Below are 19,577 nucleotides of genomic sequence, written 5' to 3'. Positions count from 1 at the left end.
ATATTACATGTTTAATCTCCCATCCCGGAGGGTGGTTTATCCAGAAACCAAGAAAATAAAAATCAATCAGAATAAACTCAAGGGGGCAGGTGGAGAGAAACCCATTAATGACTAGGCAGGCAGGCCAGCAGCTCACCTCCACCTTAGGAGGTCCCCAGAGACCCCTGCCCACCGCCACAAGGGGAAAATCAGTAGGGGGCTGGGGAGGGCATCGGATCAGCTATGTCTTCATTACAAGAGTGAGAGAGGTGGCAGAGATATGCAGCTAGATGGATATATATTTATATAATAAATCTGTAAGTTAATAAATAAGTAGTAATTCTATGGAAGTTTTTAGGTTTTTTATAGTTTTTTTTTTAAGTTTTTTTCTTTTTTTAAATGATTTTTGTTGTTTGTTCGTTTCTGTTCCATTCTTTGTGTTTTGTTGGTTTTGGTCCTTAGAAAATCTGAGACTCAACAGCCCAGGTGAAACAAGGCCAGGCTGATTATCCTGGCAACCACTCCTGAGGCAGAGAGGGGTTATGGCAGGTCCTTTGTTCCTGGTGATGACACAGGCAGGAAGGTGGGAGGAGCCACTACAGTCTGGTACAGGGGAGCTAGGTGCCCTCTGCTGGACTTCTTAGGGCAGGCTGTTCCTAGACAAGGCACATGGGGCTTTGGCCTGGATGTGAGAGGCTTTGAAGGGGCCTCGGGGCAGAAGGGAAATGGGTTTATTTAGAAAGGTATCTCTGGAGCACAGAAGTGGCCCAGGGGTCCATTGTCCCTTCCATATAGGCTAAGAACCCATAACACACTGAGAAAGAAAGGCCTGCCTAGCCCCTCCCTGCCTGCCCCCTAGAAGGACCACAAAGAGCTCTTTGCATAGATACAGAGTCAGGGTGGGGGCAGGGCTCCTCAGCCCCTCCAGGAGGCCAAGGGAGTCTCTGTTCAGGGTGGCTGAGGGCCTCACAGGTCGCTCTCCCCATAGAGGGCTATGGAGAAGGATTTGTAGTCAAGGGCACCAGGAGTGGCATCAGGCCCCCGATAGGGTGCCATGCAGGTGATGCGGTACTGGGGGTGGGGGCAGCTCTCTCCGCAACTCCTCGGCAGTGATGGAGTTCTTGCCCCCTGCCAGGACCTTGAACGAGGTGATGACCTACCTGATCAGTTGTGTCTCTGTCTGTGGTCTCCTTTGACATGAAGTCAATGAAGGCTTGGAAGGGCTTGAGGCTGCTATGGTTGGGGTCTGCCACACTCGTGATCATACCTTTTGTAGGAGGTTTTGGGCATCCTTGAACTACTTCATATCTAGAGAAAAAAATAGTTGGCTGTTAGCTCTGTTAGTCAGATTATAATATATTGACAGTTATTTCACAGATTAAGCTGTTTAATATACCATGGGTCCCCAAACCACAGAATTACAGGATCTTCCTCCACTAGGGTAAAATACAAATCTTTCATAGACAATAAATCAAGAGAGGCTGGGGAGAAGCCTCAGTCAGTGAAGTACTTGTGCAAGCCTGAGGAACTGGATTGCATGCTTTCCTTTAAAAACAAAACGTAGAAGTAGTCCCAGCTTTCTGACAAACCACCCAATTGCTTTCCAAAGTGGTTGTACAAGTTTTCATTCCCACCAGCAATGAGGAAGTGTTCCTCTTGCTCCACATCCTCACCAACATGTGCTAATCTCTTGTGTTTTTGATCTTAGCTATTCTGATTGGTGTAAGATAGAATTTCAGGGTTGTTTTGTGTTGTAGATGGCCCTGGTGCTGCCTGTATTTTGATGTTCCGCTTTCCCAGGGGGGCTGTCTGGAACAAGGAAGGAGTCACTTCCTCAAGTGACTTCTTGTGAACCTTCCTCCAAGTGAACCAATCACTGGGCAAGTGGGGGGACTTTTGGGTTGGATCCAGGAAGAGAGGAAGCAGGAGAGAGTTAAAGGCTTTTGTACAGGGATAGCAAAAGGACGAGATGTAGCTACTCATGTCTCCTGGTTTCAATGGCGGATCTGCCAGGATTTGCCACCAGAGGATTTAGATTTAATATGGCGAGTCTAGTTGTTGTGCCCAGCGATTGAGTTACCATTGTTTCTAAACTAAGTTTGTGTGGTGTTTTTCTTCAAGTGGCAGGTTCGACTGGGTTCCAGAGAGAATGGTATGGAGGCAAAGAGTAGGTTTGCCAGATGTGCACCACAAAAGACTGTGGGAGTTTTGAAGCATGGGGCTGGTGTGGTAGTGACCCGGCAGTGGGAACTTAGCAAGCTGGTTGGGAAGATTCTGAAGCTCTGAGTCAAGACAGTCCCTATGAGATAAGAACAGGCCGGCCATTGCCCTCCAGTGCGTGGCTGACCAGGCTGTCAGGGCAGAGAGTAGCTGGTACACGTGTAGCACGGGAACTTTCTGTACTCTTCTTTATTATTTCCTGCAAGTTATTTTTTTATTTTTTTATTTTATTTCTGCACTTGGGAGGCAGAGGTGGCAGAACTCAATCATGTCAAGGGCAGCCTGCTCTGCAGAGTGAGTTCCAAGAGAGCCAGGGCTACACAGAAAAAGCACATCTTGGAAAAACCAAAACCAACCAAACAAATGAACAAATAAAAACTTTTAAAATTTCTAAAAAGATAAGGCAATTGAAGAGGACAGGCAACATTGACCTGTAATCTTCACATCCTTGTCTCATATACGATAACACACAGAGAACATGTTCACACCCACATACACATGCAAAAAATAAATTAAGTTCCACAAAGGTTCTTGTAGAGAGATCATAAGAATAACTTATTTTCATTGCTATGGGAAGATCTCCAAATCATTACTGTCGATTTATTTGAATTAAACATCAATTCCATGAAAGTAGTGCTATGTAATATAAAATACTTACTGGATCTGAAACTCAGGATGCTCAGCGAGAAACTCATACCATCTTGAAGTATCTAAGATGTTTTCCTTCACATTCTAACAAAAGGAGGAGAGATCAAAGAATGAGACATTGGTAAATGGATCTTCTCTAAAGGAAACTGCCTCAGTCGTGTGGTGGTTTCAATGAGATTGTTCCCCATGGGCTCAGGTATGTGGTCTCCAGGTGATGGTACTGTGTGGGGATATTGTGGGAGGGTGAAGCTGGAATCATTTATCTTTGGGGAGGCTTTAAGAGCTCACAGCCTTATCTCACTTCCAGTTTGCTGCTTCATGCTTGCAGTTGATGCTGTGCTCTTTCACGTTCCTTCTCCTGCTGCCATGCCTTTTGGCCATAATGAACTTTGGAACCATGAGCCAATAGAAACTCCAAGCAAGTTGCTTATCATTATGGTGTTTTTATCACAAAACAGGAAAGTAACTCATACAGGGTGAGACCGTCACATCTTCATTAGAGTTCATAAGCATGATGGCATATGTACCCGCCTGCTCTGTTCCGCAGGTTGGGGTTTAGCAAGAGAGAGAGAGTGGGGGGAAGAAGGGGAAGAAATTAGAAGAAGAGAGACAAGCCAGAGGATCTGTAGTCAAGTCTCCTTTACTGTCTCCATCACACACACACGACTACACCTACTACTACTACACCACACACTTACAAGGAAATCCTGGGTATTTATAAGCACAAGCAGGGGAACACAGGTGAAAACATTTTACCACATGCACCATGCAGCTGGGGTCACTAAACAGCAAAACAAGCTATGTGGGGTAAACAAGATATTTATCACAGTGTGCTTCAGCTGTTGTAGGCTTTTGAAAAACAAGTCTCTCATCAGGGTATATGGTTCCAGATGGCTGCAAAGTTGATAGCTGCTTTCTAGCTGCTTTCTGCTTAAAGTCAGCTCCCAACAGGTCCCCCTTTTTAAATTTTTTTTTTTTCAAAAGGGAAGGCTGGGAAAACTTACGGAAACCGTGCCTGTCCTAGGTTGGAGCAAAGGACCCCAGCCTCCCTTTCCCATCCTTGGATACTCAATAGCCATTGGTTGAGCACCTGTCTTAAGATGGTGAGGCCTCCCTTCTTTTAGGGGTAAGGGTCTCAGTATGCTCTCTTACCCGTCATTGACCATCCGGCTTAGCGCATAAGTTAGGGGTTAATCCTCGTCAGTCTTGATGACAGAGGTTTCAGAGTCCCCTACTTCCAGCCTGTAATAGTGGACCTGTATGGGTTTCATTTGAATAGCATCTATCTGTTGTCATACAAAAGCCATCAGTCAGTTGAACTGCATCAACCCAAGAGACAAGAGACTTAGCAATGCCTGAATAGTTAGTATAAAAGCAACACTCTTTTTTAAGGGTAGCACACAGAAATACAGAACTGATCATAGCTTTGATCTTAATAAAACAAGTAAGGAAATCCCTGTCCCTGCTCAATCAATCTCAAACCCAAAAAACAACTATAATAACTGTGGTAGTGGGTTTACACAATGTACCCCACTAAATCATAAGTCAGGGAATCAATAGAGCCACCCTGGAGATGCGGGTGGTGATGTCTCCTTCAGCATTGAGAACTTCTCAGGTCAGGTTTGCTCGTTGATCTGTTCCAGTTTGAAGGCAATTGTGAAGCATCTTCAGGTTTCCTTCATATTTCCTGCAAAGAAAAATTACGCTTCTCAGGGTTTTTTTCCTCTCTGGATTTGTTATTGTTGTCTATTTGTTTAATCAGTCTCTCTGGCAGCCAACGTGCAGCATCTGCAGTTTGGGAATATATGCAAACAGAACCTCTTCCCCAGATAAGCACTGGATCTGGCTCATTCCAGGTTCCAGTTAATGGGTCTTTCCAGAGGACTGTTGCAAAATTCTTTTTTGTATCAGGATGCTAGAATCTATCTGTAGCAGATTTTCCTTCAGAATCCAAAGTTAAAAAATTTAAAGTAAAGAGTGCATGATGAAGGATATTTCTGGGGGATCCCTTGGTAGGGTACCATTTCCCCTTTTTAATTTTTTCAAATTGACATTTAATGGTTTGATGTGCCCTTTCTACCATACCTTGGCCCTGTAGATTATATGGAATACCTGTTTTATGTAGTATTCCCAATTTTTCACAAAATTGGTGGAAACTGCATCTTGTATAACCTGGGCCATTGTCAGTTTTTTATCTGTTTAGGCACACCCAATATAGCAATTGTAGCAACATAGCTGATCTTTGGCTACTTTGTGAGTTCTTTCTTCTTCCACTCTTTTCCCACCCTTTTAATGTCCTAAAATTAGATAAGAGAGAAGAAGGATAGAGGGGAAAGAGGGCAATCTTATTGGTAGACTACTCCTGGTGATGTAGGGCTGTTCAGTTCTTTGGGGCCAGTTTGATCTTCATTGTCAGAATATCTAGTTTCTTCTTTTTGTTTCTCCTTTGCACATGAATGTTTCTAATAGCAGCCAGGAGTGCAAATTAAAACAATGTGGTTCTGATTCATAGCCAGATGCACTTCAAGGACATGGAGAAATAAGAACACTTGTGCCCTATCTGTGGAAATATAACAATGCAACTACTGTGAAAAAGTATGACAGTAGCAAAAAATTATGCATGTAACTATCAAATGACCCAGCAATTCCACTCCTCCCTCTATATCCAAGAAAAATGAAAATATAAACCCAGATAAAATCTTCCACAAATGTTTGCAGTAGTAGTATTGTTAAGTAATAGCAAAAGGTAAACACAAGCCAAATGTCCATTATTGCATTAATGGAATACTATTCACCCATCAATAGGAATGAAGGTTGAAACATACTACAGCCTTGATGAACCTCAAAGCATGTTCTATAAATTAACCCTCCACAAAAGACATAAGTTACGGGATGCCTTCTACCTGTTGTGTACAGAGCAAGTCACCCAGCAAGCATAGAAAATAGGCTGGAGGTTATCAGGAGTGAGAGGAGGGAAGGAAACAATAACTTAACCATATGAAGGATTTCCTGGGTGTTGACAAGTTCTGAAACAACAGAGAAGCTGTGGTAGTCTCAGCTTGTGAACAGGCTCAATGGCCCTGAACTGTGCACTGAAAAAGGTGAACCTGGTGTTACATGAGTTTCACTGCAACAGTAATAGACAAAAGAACACTTCTTGCTCAGCTCTGTCTACCAGGTTCTTACAAGCTTCAGAAGGCCACGTTTGGTGAAGAGTAGCCCCACTAATGGGGTGTGTACCTGGCATGCACCACGCTCTGGATAGGATCCCACAACTGTATAAACTAGGCACACATATGATCCTAGGAAGAGGAAGGCTGAGGGAGGAAAACTAGAAGTTCATGGTTATTCTTGGCTACTTAGCAATTTTAAAACCAACATTCTGTGTGTGTGTGTGTGTGTGTGTGTGTGTGTGTGTGTGTGTGTGTGTGTAGGGGCTGGGGAGTGGTGAATGGATAAGGGAAGTGGACTGGGTGGGTGGGGAAGCGCACTGTTGGAGGCACAGAGTGTCCCCGCCTGAGTTGCCCCATGCTTGGGGACCAAAATGTCCCGGACTGCTCTGCTGCTCTGGTCTAGCGGGTCAGGGTCTAGCAAGAGAGATAGTGGGGAAAAGAAGGGAAAGAGACTTGAAGAATAGAGACAAGCCAGAGGGTCTGTAGTCAAGTCTCATTTACTATCTCCCATTCACTATTTCTTATTTTCTCTCCTATTGCAAGGAAATTCTGGGTATTTATAAGCATGAGCAGGAGAACACAGCTGAAGACTCTTTACCACGTGCACCATGCAGCTGGGGTCACTAAACAGCAAAACAAGATCTGTGGGATAAACACGATGTTTATCAGAGTGTGCTTCAGCTGTTGTAGGCTGTTGAAAAACAAGTTTCTTATCAGGGTATATGGCTCCAGATGGCTGCAAAGATGATAGCTACTTTCTAGCCAATTTCTGCGAAAAGTCGGCTCCCAACAACAGGGGAAGGAGAATAGGATGAAGAACTCTTGGAGAGGAGAACTGGGAAGGAGGGCAAGATTTGGAATGTAAATAAATAAAACAATTTAAATTAAAAAAATAACCACTACATACAGTAAAATCTAGGCAGTAGCCATAAAAAAACAATAACAAAAAATAAAACAGAAAGGAAAAGGTTATCTTTAGCTACATATCAAGGTAAAGGACAGTGTTGGTTCCATGAGACACTATCTCAGAAAGTCAAATTAATCAGGAAGTGTGGCACATGATTTTAATTCCAGTACTTGGGAGGTAGAGGGAAGAAGATCAGGATTTCAAGGACACCCATGGCTCCAAGTAAAATTCTGTGTTACCACAGGAGATAAGAGATTAAAGAAGGTAAGGTTGGCATAGTGTTACAGTGAGAAAAGACAGTTGCTGCTAAGCATAATGTCCTCAGTTCTAAACACACACACTCCTGAAGTACACCTCAGAAATACTCACCCACCAATCTACCCCATCAGGTAAACAAAGGCCCTTAAATTAACTATGGCCACAAGTTGAATTCAGTTTTAGTTTGTTTGTGATAGGGTCTGCCTATATGTGTCAGCTTGGCCTGGTCTGGAACTCGTGATCCTCCTGCTTCTGCCTCAATAGTTTTGGGATGACTGACTTGGGACACTTTTTTTGGTTTTTAAACAAAAGAACAAAAGTCTCTGCTCTCTCTCTCTCTCTCTCTCTCTCTCTCTCTCACACACACACACACACACACACACACACACACACACACACACACCAAGTACATCTCAGATGGGCTCACATACTAATTTACCCTATCAGGTAAAACAAACACCACTTTCTAATTGTCCAAGTCAAAACCTGTGGTGTCATCACAGCCTTCATTGTCTCTCAGGCCGTATCAATTCCTCAATGTCACCCTCAAATAAGTCAAAGTTCTACCACACTTCATGTTACCACACAGCTGTCACTATACAGCTCTGAGTCACAGGCATTTCTCAGGTTTTAGGTCTGTGTCTCTTTGCAGTTTCTGTGACATTTACAATCCATTTTCAGCATAGCAACTAAAACAAATATTAGGACACTGGTGAGACAGGACAAACAGGTTTTCATGCCTTTAATCAAAATGCCTGATCCTGTACAGTCTCTGTCCTCTCTTCCTACAGCCCCTGGAATGTTCTGGCCTTGGTCCATCTTCACTTTATCACAAGAGAAAAACAACTGAGTAATTACAGGATAAAACCAGGGAGTCTCAGGACAAACAGGCCACTGAGCTGAATCTTACACAGGAATGTGTTTAAGAAGATTCTTCGAGAAAATGAATCTTTACAGCTAATAAATGCAGGTCTCTGAAGATCCTGAGCAAAATGACGGTTGTTGTTTCTGCTCACTAGCAGCCTGAATTCCTTGTAATCTCAGTGACTCTGATCCTCAGTCTCTTTCTCCCTAATGACAACTTAGAGAGCTCACAGACACAGCTTTTGTTTCAGGGACGTCTTGAAGGGTTGGCAAGACTATTTAGTATCACAAATCAAATGATCCTCCATTTTCTTTTTAAATTTTAACCAAATATATATTATTATTATATAGGGTTTTTCATGTAGCTCTGGTTGATGTGGAACTTGCCATATAGATCATGCAGGCCTCAAACTTACACTCTCCAGCCTCTGCCTCCTGGGTACTGGGGAGTTACTTTCCGAAACTAGCATTTTTAAAATTGGATTTTTTAAAATTTACATTTCAAATGTTATCCCCTTTCCCATTTCCTCCCCACTGGAAAACCCCTAACCCCTCCTTTGCTTTTATGAGGGTGATCCCCTATCCACCTACCCTGGCATTCCCCTACACTGGGGCATCGAGCCTTCGCAGGACCAAGAGCCTCTACTCCCACTAGTGCCCAACAAGGCCACCCTCTGCTACATATGTGGCCATGGGTTCTTCCATGTGTACTTTTTGATTGGTGGTTTAGTCCCTGGGAGCTCTGGGGGGTCTGGTTGGTTGGTTGGTTTAGTATTTTACAGTCACTGGCTAACACAATGGGGGTGAGAACAATTCTTTACAAATGAAAATATGCACATTCTGCTACCCACCTCCTCACAAGTTCCTAGTCCAATTTCAAGTCCGTACACTAGTCTCAAAAGCCCCAGGATCTGTGTCCACCCTGTCTTCCCTTGCTCCCTCTGCTCCTGCTACCCTGATCTGGACACTGATATACCAAGCTTAGGGCCTTTGCATCTGCTGTTCCTTTGACCACACATGCATATGGCATCTTCCCTCATCCACTTCAACTCTGCTCAGTTGTCACTCTTGGGTGAATCCTGTCCTAACCTTGCTCTCCGCAAGCACAAGCTCACACCTCAGGCTCTGTCTCCTTCCATGTGCCATGTCTGTATCCACTCCACTCATCGACATTTCCATTATTTCATTACTAGTGTATTTCACCACAGGACAGTAAGTTCCAGACAGGGGAAGAATTCAGTCTGCTTCATGCCCAGGTGCAGTGGGTTCTGTGAGGTAACTGCATGGAGAACATGCAGGTGCCTGGTAGATCTCTATTCAGGTGTGAAGGAATGAAAGCCTGAGTGTGCTGCCCAGATCTGCAGGGACAGGCTGGCCTGACTGTGAGATGCTGCAGGCTGATGCCACAGCTGCTAGAACCATAGAAAGATGCAGTACATAGCTATCTTTGAGTACTCACCAAAGACATCTAGCTCCCTTCCCACCTGTGCAGAGTAGTCCCCAAATTTCAAATCCTGGCCCTTCCAGCTCTGCCTTTATTGATGTGAACCCAGGAGGGAAAGGAAGAGGGACACTTGCCCTGTGACCATTTACTCTTCACTCACCTGTCACATACCAGAGCACAACAGTTAGTGGCCATGGTTCTGATTGTGGTGGGTTCTGATCCCTTAGCGACTTGGCATTGCAACACCAGGACAGAAGACAGACAGGAGCCACAAGGAGCCAGGTAACACCATCTTATTTCAGTGACACCAACAAGTGCTTGAATTCCTGGCCTGTAATGAAGTTGCCTTGCAGGGACCAAAGTGACCATGCCCCTGCCTGGTACACACACTATGCAATTTCCCTGCATCAAAAGCATTGCAGACAGGTATTTATTCAGCGTTTATCACAGACCAGAAGTTGCTCATCTGTCTTTTAACTGGTCTTATGCAGTGTTCCCATTTTATATGTACAGACCTCAATGTGGCAATTTTAGTGTCATCAAGGACTTGAACTGTGCCTTGATGCCCTGCTGCTGCACATGCTCCCTGGATGGCAAGAGGGTCCCCTGCTTCAACGGCCTATTCTGGGATTGAGTACCATGTTAGGAAATCATGTGGAAAAAGAAGTCAGGAGACTGGACTCAAGGTGCAGACAGGTTTATTTCAGAGAACCTGAAAAAAGCTCACACTAAGCAAGCATGCCTCTCTTACAGACTAGGAACCTTTCCCAAGCTAAGAGGATAGAGGAAGGGAGGGGCTATGTGCATAAGCAGGAGACTAAGCTCTTCTTTGCAGACAGGGTTAGCAACTTTGCAGTTAGGTTGAGTCTTGAGAGTTTAAAATGCTGTTTACGATGTTCACACTTGCCTTGGGTTTGTTTTGGAACCCATCTCTGACATTTCAGATAGCTTCGTAAGTCTCTTCATTTCCCTGCAATAACAGTTAAGAGAGAGCTGTTAGCCACTGAGCCATCCCTGTTGCCCACCCCTTCCTCAACCTCCAACTCTGCCAAACCCACTCTCCCTCTGCCCCCACCAACACTATGTAGCCTTGGATGTCCTGGAATTCACTCTGTAGACAAAGGCATCATCAAACTCAGATTTTTCTGTCTCTGTCCCCCAAATCCTAGGATTTTAGGTATGTGTCAATATACCCAGATTCTCTAGCCACCTTTGTACTTATTTTGAACAAACCCTGGCATCAAGATTTCCAGTAAATAGTATATTTCTAAATCTGAGTTGGGTTCTTGGCTTACTTTTGAGCCACTGTTTTCTGTACTCTGGGCAAACTATCAGATGGATACAGGCTAGAAATGAGAACAATCCTGTCTCTAGAGGTGTTGCAGTTGTGGCTGCTGTGTCCCATGTTTGTCAGTAGGTGGAAGAGAGGACAGAAGCTTATGTCTAGCTCACGGTTCTGACATGTAAACATCTGGATGATTATTAGCCCAGCATTCCCTGAGAAGAGCCCGCCTGAGATGACCGCCATTCTGATACCATGCATGTGCTGAAGGGCTCTCAGGATGGGTAGCGAGCCATAGACCAATCCCACCAGGTATCTTGGTCATTGGATGGGCCCTGGTGAGGAGCCTGAGATGATCACTAGTCCAATGGTATCCAGGCCTAGTGGGGCAGACCATGACCGCATAACCTTTGCCAGGTGCCATAATGCTTGAATGGGTATTAGCACTCCTGAGACCACTCTTGAGATGATCACAGATACTCACAGACATTGGGCTCTACTATGAGGCCCAATGAGGAGCAATAGAAGAGAAAGAGAGAGAGAGAGAGAGAAAGAGAGAGAGAGAGAGAGAGAGAGAGAGAGAGAGAGAGAGAGAGAGAGAGAGAGAGGGTTGTGGTCACAACGAAGGGAGGCAGACCTGGAGATTCAAGAGGAGAGAGGAACAGCCTGATGTGAGTAGCCAGTGATGCCACCTGTGACCATGGTGTTGGCCACGTCTGAGTCTGTGACTTATCACTAACCTAGGGACGTGGTGATGTCTGAGGGCTATACAGAACTGGCCCCATTCCTCATTTGGGCATTGTAGGAGAGCTGACTCTACTCTATTCAGCTCCTGTACTAGGAAGAGTGGGAGAGCAGGCCCAGCACACTGCAGGAGTTGCAGGTGAGCAGACCCTGAGGATGAGAACATGGGAGAATTGGTCCTGCTACTCATCTCTCTCATGCCGTGGTGTGAGCAAGGGAGAGATACCCTCCTCCTCTTCTGCTGCCCACCACCTGCAGCAGATGGGAGACCTGACCCCAATGTCATCAGAGCGAGAGAGCTGGCCCTGCCCTTTACCTACTTCAGTGCTCAGGAATGCAAACCCTTCACCTTGTCTGGACAGCACAGGAGAGATGACCCTAGACACGGGGTTGCAGGAGAGTTGACCCTGCCTCTTGTTGGCTGTGCAGTAGTGTGGAGGGGGAGAGATACCCTTGTTCCCTCTCTAGTCCCTTCCCACCTATGGCAGGCGGGAGAGCTGGCTTTGGGTTCATGATAGTGGAAGAACTGTCATGTTTCTCATAGGCTGCAAAACTCAGGAGAATGGAGGACCCTTCACCTCACCTGGGCAACAGGGTAGAGCTGGCCCTGGTTGAGAAGGTTGCAAGTAAGGTGGCCTGAGTGCATGAGAACAGGAGAGCTGAGGGATGAGCAGCTCGGATACCTCTGGCTCAGATCCAGGCCTCTGAATTGGCCCTCTCAACATCTATCCCACCCATAAACTACTGAAGTGCATGAAGGGACCAGTCCTATAGATCCAACAGTACAGGATCTCCAAGATACAGGGCATCAACAGTATAACCTAAAAAAGTCCCACTGAGGTTCCAGTATTGATAGAATAGTAGAAGCCAGAGGTCTCGTACTAGACCAAAGAGTCATTGCAATGAACATTTGCAAGCAAAGAAGTGTGGACAAAAGTGTGTACTGTGGGACACATTGTGATACACTACACATCTCAGAATGAATTTTTTCCCTCTGGTGGGGTGAAGGTTTCAAGGGTGGAGGGTGGGCATGAGGGGATGGGAGATAAGTGGGGTTTGGCTGCATAATGTGAAATTCACAGAGAACCAATAAAAAGTCTTTTTAAAAAACAAATGAGCACAGAAGATGAAAAAAAAGTGAATATTGGACCAAAGAGAAAGCTTAGTTGTTGGGACCTTATGTTGTTAAGTTAGTTAAGTTCCACAGGTCTTCAGTTTGATTCCTAGCACTGACTTGGCAGTTTGTAATTGTCTTAGGTACAGTTCTAGAGAATCAAACATTATCTTTGATATGTATGCATGAAAAAGACATATACATAAAATTATACAAACAAAATTTAAAGAACAGAAGTTATCTAAATAAATTTCTATCAGTATTTGTGATCATACCTTTTTCTTTCTTTCTTTCTGTCTTTCTTTCTTTCTTTCTTTCTTTCTTTGGTTATCTTTCTTTCTTTCTTTGGTTTGTTTTCTTTCTTTCTTTCTTTCTTTCTTTTTATTTGTTTGTTTCTTTCTTTCTTTCTGTCTTTCGTTTTCTTTCTTTCTTTCTTTCTTTCTTTCTTTCTTTCTTTCTTTCTTTCTTTCTTTCTTTCTTTCATATTACATGTTTAATCTCCCATCCCGGAGGGTGGTTTATCCAGAAACCAAGAAAATAAAAATCAATCAGAATAAACTCAAGGGGGCAGGTGGAGAGAAACCCATTAATGACTAGGCAGGCAGGCCAGCAGCTCACCTCCACCTTAGGAGGTCCCCAGAGACCCCTGCCCACCGCCACAAGGGGAAAATCAGTAGGGGGCTGGGGAGGGCATCGGATCAGCTATGTCTTCATTACAAGAGTGAGAGAGGTGGCAGAGATATGCAGCTAGATGGATATATATTTATATAATAAATCTGTAAGTTAATAAATAAGTAGTAATTCTATGGAAGTTTTTAGGTTTTTTATAGTTTTTTTTTTAAGTTTTTTTCTTTTTTTAAATGATTTTTGTTGTTTGTTCGTTTCTGTTCCATTCTTTGTGTTTTGTTGGTTTTGGTCCTTAGAAAATCTGAGACTCAACAGCCCAGGTGAAACAAGGCCAGGCTGATTATCCTGGCAACCACTCCTGAGGCAGAGAGGGGTTATGGCAGGTCCTTTGTTCCTGGTGATGACACAGGCAGGAAGGTGGGAGGAGCCACTACAGTCTGGTACAGGGGAGCTAGGTGCCCTCTGCTGGACTTCTTAGGGCAGGCTGTTCCTAGACAAGGCACATGGGGCTTTGGCCTGGATGTGAGAGGCTTTGAAGGGGCCTCGGGGCAGAAGGGAAATGGGTTTATTTAGAAAGGTATCTCTGGAGCACAGAAGTGGCCCAGGGGTCCATTGTCCCTTCCATATAGGCTAAGAACCCATAACACACTGAGAAAGAAAGGCCTGCCTAGCCCCTCCCTGCCTGCCCCCTAGAAGGACCACAAAGAGCTCTTTGCATAGATACAGAGTCAGGGTGGGGGCAGGGCTCCTCAGCCCCTCCAGGAGGCCAAGGGAGTCTCTGTTCAGGGTGGCTGAGGGCCTCACAGGTCGCTCTCCCCATAGAGGGCTATGGAGAAGGATTTGTAGTCAAGGGCACCAGGAGTGGCATCAGGCCCCCGATAGGGTGCCATGCAGGTGATGCGGTACTGGGGGTGGGGGCAGCTCTCTCCGCAACTCCTCGGCAGTGATGGAGTTCTTGCCCCCTGCCAGGACCTTGAACGAGGTGATGACCTACCTGATCAGTTGTGTCTCTGTCTGTGGTCTCCTTTGACATGAAGTCAATGAAGGCTTGGAAGGGCTTGAGGCTGCTATGGTTGGGGTCTGCCACACTCGTGATCATACCTTTTGTAGGAGGTTTTGGGCATCCTTGAACTACTTCATATCTAGAGAAAAAAATAGTTGGCTGTTAGCTCTGTTAGTCAGATTATAATATATTGACAGTTATTTCACAGATTAAGCTGTTTAATATACCATGGGTCCCCAAACCACAGAATTACAGGATCTTCCTCCACTAGGGTAAAATACAAATCTTTCATAGACAATAAATCAAGAGAGGCTGGGGAGAAGCCTCAGTCAGTGAAGTACTTGTGCAAGCCTGAGGAACTGGATTGCATGCTTTCCTTTAAAAACAAAACGTAGAAGTAGTCCCAGCTTTCTGACAAACCACCCAATTGCTTTCCAAAGTGGTTGTACAAGTTTTCATTCCCACCAGCAATGAGGAAGTGTTCCTCTTGCTCCACATCCTCACCAACATGTGCTAATCTCTTGTGTTTTTGATCTTAGCTATTCTGATTGGTGTAAGATAGAATTTCAGGGTTGTTTTGTGTTGTAGATGGCCCTGGTGCTGCCTGTATTTTGATGTTCCGCTTTCCCAGGGGGGCTGTCTGGAACAAGGAAGGAGTCACTTCCTCAAGTGACTTCTTGTGAACCTTCCTCCAAGTGAACCAATCACTGGGCAAGTGGGGGGACTTTTGGGTTGGATCCAGGAAGAGAGGAAGCAGGAGAGAGTTAAAGGCTTTTGTACAGGGATAGCAAAAGGACGAGATGTAGCTACTCATGTCTCCTGGTTTCAATGGCGGATCTGCCAGGATTTGCCACCAGAGGATTTAGATTTAATATGGCGAGTCTAGTTGTTGTGCCCAGCGATTGAGTTACCATTGTTTCTAAACTAAGTTTGTGTGGTGTTTTTCTTCAAGTGGCAGGTTCGACTGGGTTCCAGAGAGAATGGTATGGAGGCAAAGAGTAGGTTTGCCAGATGTGCACCACAAAAGACTGTGGGAGTTTTGAAGCATGGGGCTGGTGTGGTAGTGACCCGGCAGTGGGAACTTAGCAAGCTGGTTGGGAAGATTCTGAAGCTCTGAGTCAAGACAGTCCCTATGAGATAAGAACAGGCCGGCCATTGCCCTCCAGTGCGTGGCTGACCAGGCTGTCAGGGCAGAGAGTAGCTGGTACACGTGTAGCACGGGAACTTTCTGTACTCTTCTTTATTATTTCCTGCAAGTTATTTTTTTATTTTTTTATTTTATTTCTGCACTTGGGAGGCAGAGGTGGCAGAACTCAATCATGTCAAGGGCAGCCTGCTCTGCAGAGTGAGTTCCAAGAGAGCCAGGGCTACACAGAAAAAGCACATCTTGGAAAAACCAAAACCAACCAAACAAATGAACAAATAAAAACTTTTAAAATTTCTAAAAAGATAAGGCAATTGAAGAGGACAGGCAACATTGACCTGTAATCTTCACATCCTTGTCTCATATACGATAACACACAGAGAACATGTTCACACCCACATACACATGCAAAAAATAAATTAAGTTCCACAAAGGTTCTTGTAGAGAGATCATAAGAATAACTTATTTTCATTGCTATGGGAAGATCTCCAAATCATTACTGTCGATTTATTTGAATTAAACATCAATTCCATGAAAGTAGTGCTATGTAATATAAAATACTTACTGGATCTGAAACTCAGGATGCTCAGCGAGAAACTCATACCATCTTGAAGTATCTAAGATGTTTTCCTTCACATTCTAACAAAAGGAGGAGAGATCAAAGAATGAGACATTGGTAAATGGATCTTCTCTAAAGGAAACTGCCTCAGTCGTGTGGTGGTTTCAATGAGATTGTTCCCCATGGGCTCAGGTATGTGGTCTCCAGGTGATGGTACTGTGTGGGGATATTGTGGGAGGGTGAAGCTGGAATCATTTATCTTTGGGGAGGCTTTAAGAGCTCACAGCCTTATCTCACTTCCAGTTTGCTGCTTCATGCTTGCAGTTGATGCTGTGCTCTTTCACGTTCCTTCTCCTGCTGCCATGCCTTTTGGCCATAATGAACTTTGGAACCATGAGCCAATAGAAACTCCAAGCAAGTTGCTTATCATTATGGTGTTTTTATCACAAAACAGGAAAGTAACTCATACAGGGTGAGACCGTCACATCTTCATTAGAGTTCATAAGCATGATGGCATATGTACCCGCCTGCTCTGTTCCGCAGGTTGGGGTTTAGCAAGAGAGAGAGAGTGGGGGGAAGAAGGGGAAGAAATTAGAAGAAGAGAGACAAGCCAGAGGATCTGTAGTCAAGTCTCCTTTACTGTCTCCATCACACACACACGACTACACCTACTACTACTACACCACACACTTACAAGGAAATCCTGGGTATTTATAAGCACAAGCAGGGGAACACAGGTGAAAACATTTTACCACATGCACCATGCAGCTGGGGTCACTAAACAGCAAAACAAGCTATGTGGGGTAAACAAGATATTTATCACAGTGTGCTTCAGCTGTTGTAGGCTTTTGAAAAACAAGTCTCTCATCAGGGTATATGGTTCCAGATGGCTGCAAAGTTGATAGCTGCTTTCTAGCTGCTTTCTGCTTAAAGTCAGCTCCCAACAGGTCCCCCTTTTTAAATTTTTTTTTTTTCAAAAGGGAAGGCTGGGAAAACTTACGGAAACCGTGCCTGTCCTAGGTTGGAGCAAAGGACCCCAGCCTCCCTTTCCCATCCTTGGATACTCAATAGCCATTGGTTGAGCACCTGTCTTAAGATGGTGAGGCCTCCCTTCTTTTAGGGGTAAGGGTCTCAGTATGCTCTCTTACCCGTCATTGACCATCCGGCTTAGCGCATAAGTTAGGGGTTAATCCTCGTCAGTCTTGATGACAGAGGTTTCAGAGTCCCCTACTTCCAGCCTGTAATAGTGGACCTGTATGGGTTTCATTTGAATAGCATCTATCTGTTGTCATACAAAAGCCATCAGTCAGTTGAACTGCATCAACCCAAGAGACAAGAGACTTAGCAATGCCTGAATAGTTAGTATAAAAGCAACACTCTTTTTTAAGGGTAGCACACAGAAATACAGAACTGATCATAGCTTTGATCTTAATAAAACAAGTAAGGAAATCCCTGTCCCTGCTCAATCAATCTCAAACCCAAAAAACAACTATAATAACTGTGGTAGTGGGTTTACACAATGTACCCCACTAAATCATAAGTCAGGGAATCAATAGAGCCACCCTGGAGATGCGGGTGGTGATGTCTCCTTCAGCATTGAGAACTTCTCAGGTCAGGTTTGCTCGTTGATCTGTTCCAGTTTGAAGGCAATTGTGAAGCATCTTCAGGTTTCCTTCATATTTCCTGCAAAGAAAAATTACGCTTCTCAGGGTTTTTTTCCTCTCTGGATTTGTTATTGTTGTCTATTTGTTTAATCAGTCTCTCTGGCAGCCAACGTGCAGCATCTGCAGTTTGGGAATATATGCAAACAGAACCTCTTCCCCAGATAAGCACTGGATCTGGCTCATTCCAGGTTCCAGTTAATGGGTCTTTCCAGAGGACTGTTGCAAAATTCTTTTTGGTATCAGGATGCCACAATCTATCTGCAGCAGATTTTCCTTCAGAATCCAAAGTTAAAAAATTTAAAATTTCTGGGGCATCCCTTGGTAGGGTACATTCCCCTTTTTAAATTTTTTCAAATTGATTTTTCACAAGCAACTGAGCAGCTTGTAATTTTTCAGTGGTTAGGGACCACTGATCCACCCAGATGGGTGAGTCCCCACTTCCATGTGATGGGATCCACACAACACCCTAGGGGTGCAGCAGAATCAGTAGCCCCATCAAAAACACTCCAAGCCTCTTCTTTCATTGTTACCATAAACCTCAGTAGGATGAATAATTCCATCTTCACCTTTTACTAATCCTTTGTCTGGGGAAAGCTCAGAGTTTACCATTTGAGCCATGATTACTTCATTAGGGCTGCACATAATCAATCCCAACTGGGATAACAGATCTTTGCCCCAGAGATTAATGGGAAGGCCTGGGATGACATAGGGTTGGATATTCCCTGTATTTCCTTCTTTATCCTTCCACGTCAGCACCTTAGATCTTTGCTGTGGGTTTTGACTTTGGCCAATATCCCTTAAGTTGGTTAAGGTTGGGGTCAGAGGCCAGGTGGCAAGCCAATCACTTTGTTTTAGGATAGTCACATCAGCTCCCGTGTCAACCAAGCCTTGGAATGCCTTTCCATCCAGCCATAGTGTCATCATAGGTTTTTGTTCAACTATAGGCTGTACCCAATATGCATCAGAGGAACCAAAGCCTTGATCCCTTCTTTTAGGATTCTTATATTTGTGATTAGTAGGGTACAATGGAAGTAACAATAGTTGAGCTATCCTCTTTCCTGTAGGAATGGTGACTATGTTCTGAATTGCCTGTGCCATTACCTTAATCTCGCCCTGATAATCATTATCTATAACTCCAGAAAAAATTTGTAGTCCCTGCATAGTAGTACTGCTTCTTCCCACTATCAGGCCAAACACATTTGGATACAGTGGTCCAAACACTCCAGTGGGTAATGTTTGAGGTCCCATTTCTGGGGTTAATACTGTGTGGGTGGCGGAACTGAGGTCCAGTCCTGCGCTTCCTGGTGTTGCTCGACTGAGTTCAGAAAGGGATTGGTGTTTGCTGGTATGACACTGACTGCTCCATAAGCCTGTTTTGGCTTGCATCGGTTCGGGGCCTGGAGCTGGCCCCTGTTCCCGTTTCCCTGATTATGGGAAAGGGTGTTACCTTGTGTGTCTTGTTTAGACCTATAATCACTAGCCCAATGCCTTCCACATTTGCAATGTGGGCAGAGCCCAGGCTGTTTGCTGGGCTGTCTCTGGATTAACTCATTTTTTTACCCTGCAATCTCTTGCAAAGTGTCCAGGCTTACCACACTTAAAACATGCCTTTCTGTCTCTATTTACCAAAAAAAAAAAAAAAAAAAAAAAAAAATATCTCTTACAGATTGTCCTTGCATAGCAGCTGCCATAGCTAAGCCCTGTTGGTAAGAGGGACCTATGTCAGAACAAAGTCTGATATACCCTGTAAGGTCTGTCTTTTTCCTATAAGGTCTAATGGCCGCTTGGCAGGCAGGATTAGCATTTTCATATGCAAGTTGTTTCACATAATCTACACCTGCCTCTGCATTACCAAAAATCCTCCCTGCTGTTGTCATTAATCGATGAACAAAGTCAGAAAATTGTTCATCAGGCCCTTGCCTGACTGCTGTTAAAGATGCACCAGGG

The 19,577-nt window shown here is 44.5% G+C and overlaps 2 long non-coding RNA genes and 1 other non-coding gene across 5 annotated transcripts in view; 1 reads left to right on the top strand and 2 right to left on the bottom strand.

Moving 5' to 3' along the window:
• LOC143442363 (uncharacterized) overlaps window positions 1-1,589 on the bottom strand; it is a 4,521-nt gene extending 2,932 nt beyond the window's left edge. Inside the window, exons 1-3 of one of the 2 annotated variants that reach the window (XR_013110477.1) lie at window positions 1,376-1,589; window positions 1,140-1,287; window positions 1-16 (exon numbers count right to left, since the gene is read on the bottom strand). The exon at window positions 1-16 is cut by the window's left edge and continues 36 nt beyond it. This is a non-coding gene — a long non-coding RNA (uncharacterized LOC143442363). The remainder of the gene's footprint in view (window positions 17-1,139; window positions 1,288-1,375) is intronic. The other variant, XR_013110476.1, reaches the window with a different exon arrangement.
• Window positions 1,590-10,174: 8,585 nt separating this feature from the next.
• Window positions 10,175-14,704, bottom strand: LOC143442362 (uncharacterized). 2 transcript variants are annotated; one of them, XR_013110474.1, is made up of 3 exons: window positions 14,491-14,700; window positions 14,255-14,402; window positions 10,175-10,463 (listed from the first exon to the last, which is right to left on the bottom strand). It is a non-coding gene; the product is annotated as an uncharacterized LOC143442362 (long non-coding RNA). The 2 variants fall into 2 exon arrangements; XR_013110475.1 differs by lacking the exon at window positions 10,175-10,463 and adding an exon at window positions 13,052-13,131 and having other exon boundaries at window positions 14,491-14,704.
• On the top strand, window positions 10,857-10,987 carry LOC117709724 (small nucleolar RNA SNORA17). Its single transcript, XR_004606963.1, has one exon. It is a non-coding gene; the product is annotated as a small nucleolar RNA SNORA17 (small nucleolar RNA).
• Window positions 14,705-19,577: the final 4,873 nt, after the last annotated feature.

Source organism: Arvicanthis niloticus, chromosome 5 (assembly GCF_011762505.2).
Source record: "Arvicanthis niloticus isolate mArvNil1 chromosome 5, mArvNil1.pat.X, whole genome shotgun sequence".
In the NCBI taxonomy this organism is placed as follows: Eukaryota; Metazoa; Chordata; class Mammalia; order Rodentia; family Muridae; genus Arvicanthis; species Arvicanthis niloticus.
Note: the sequence above shows the minus strand (reverse complement) of the source record. Positions and strands in the feature narration are given on the sequence as shown.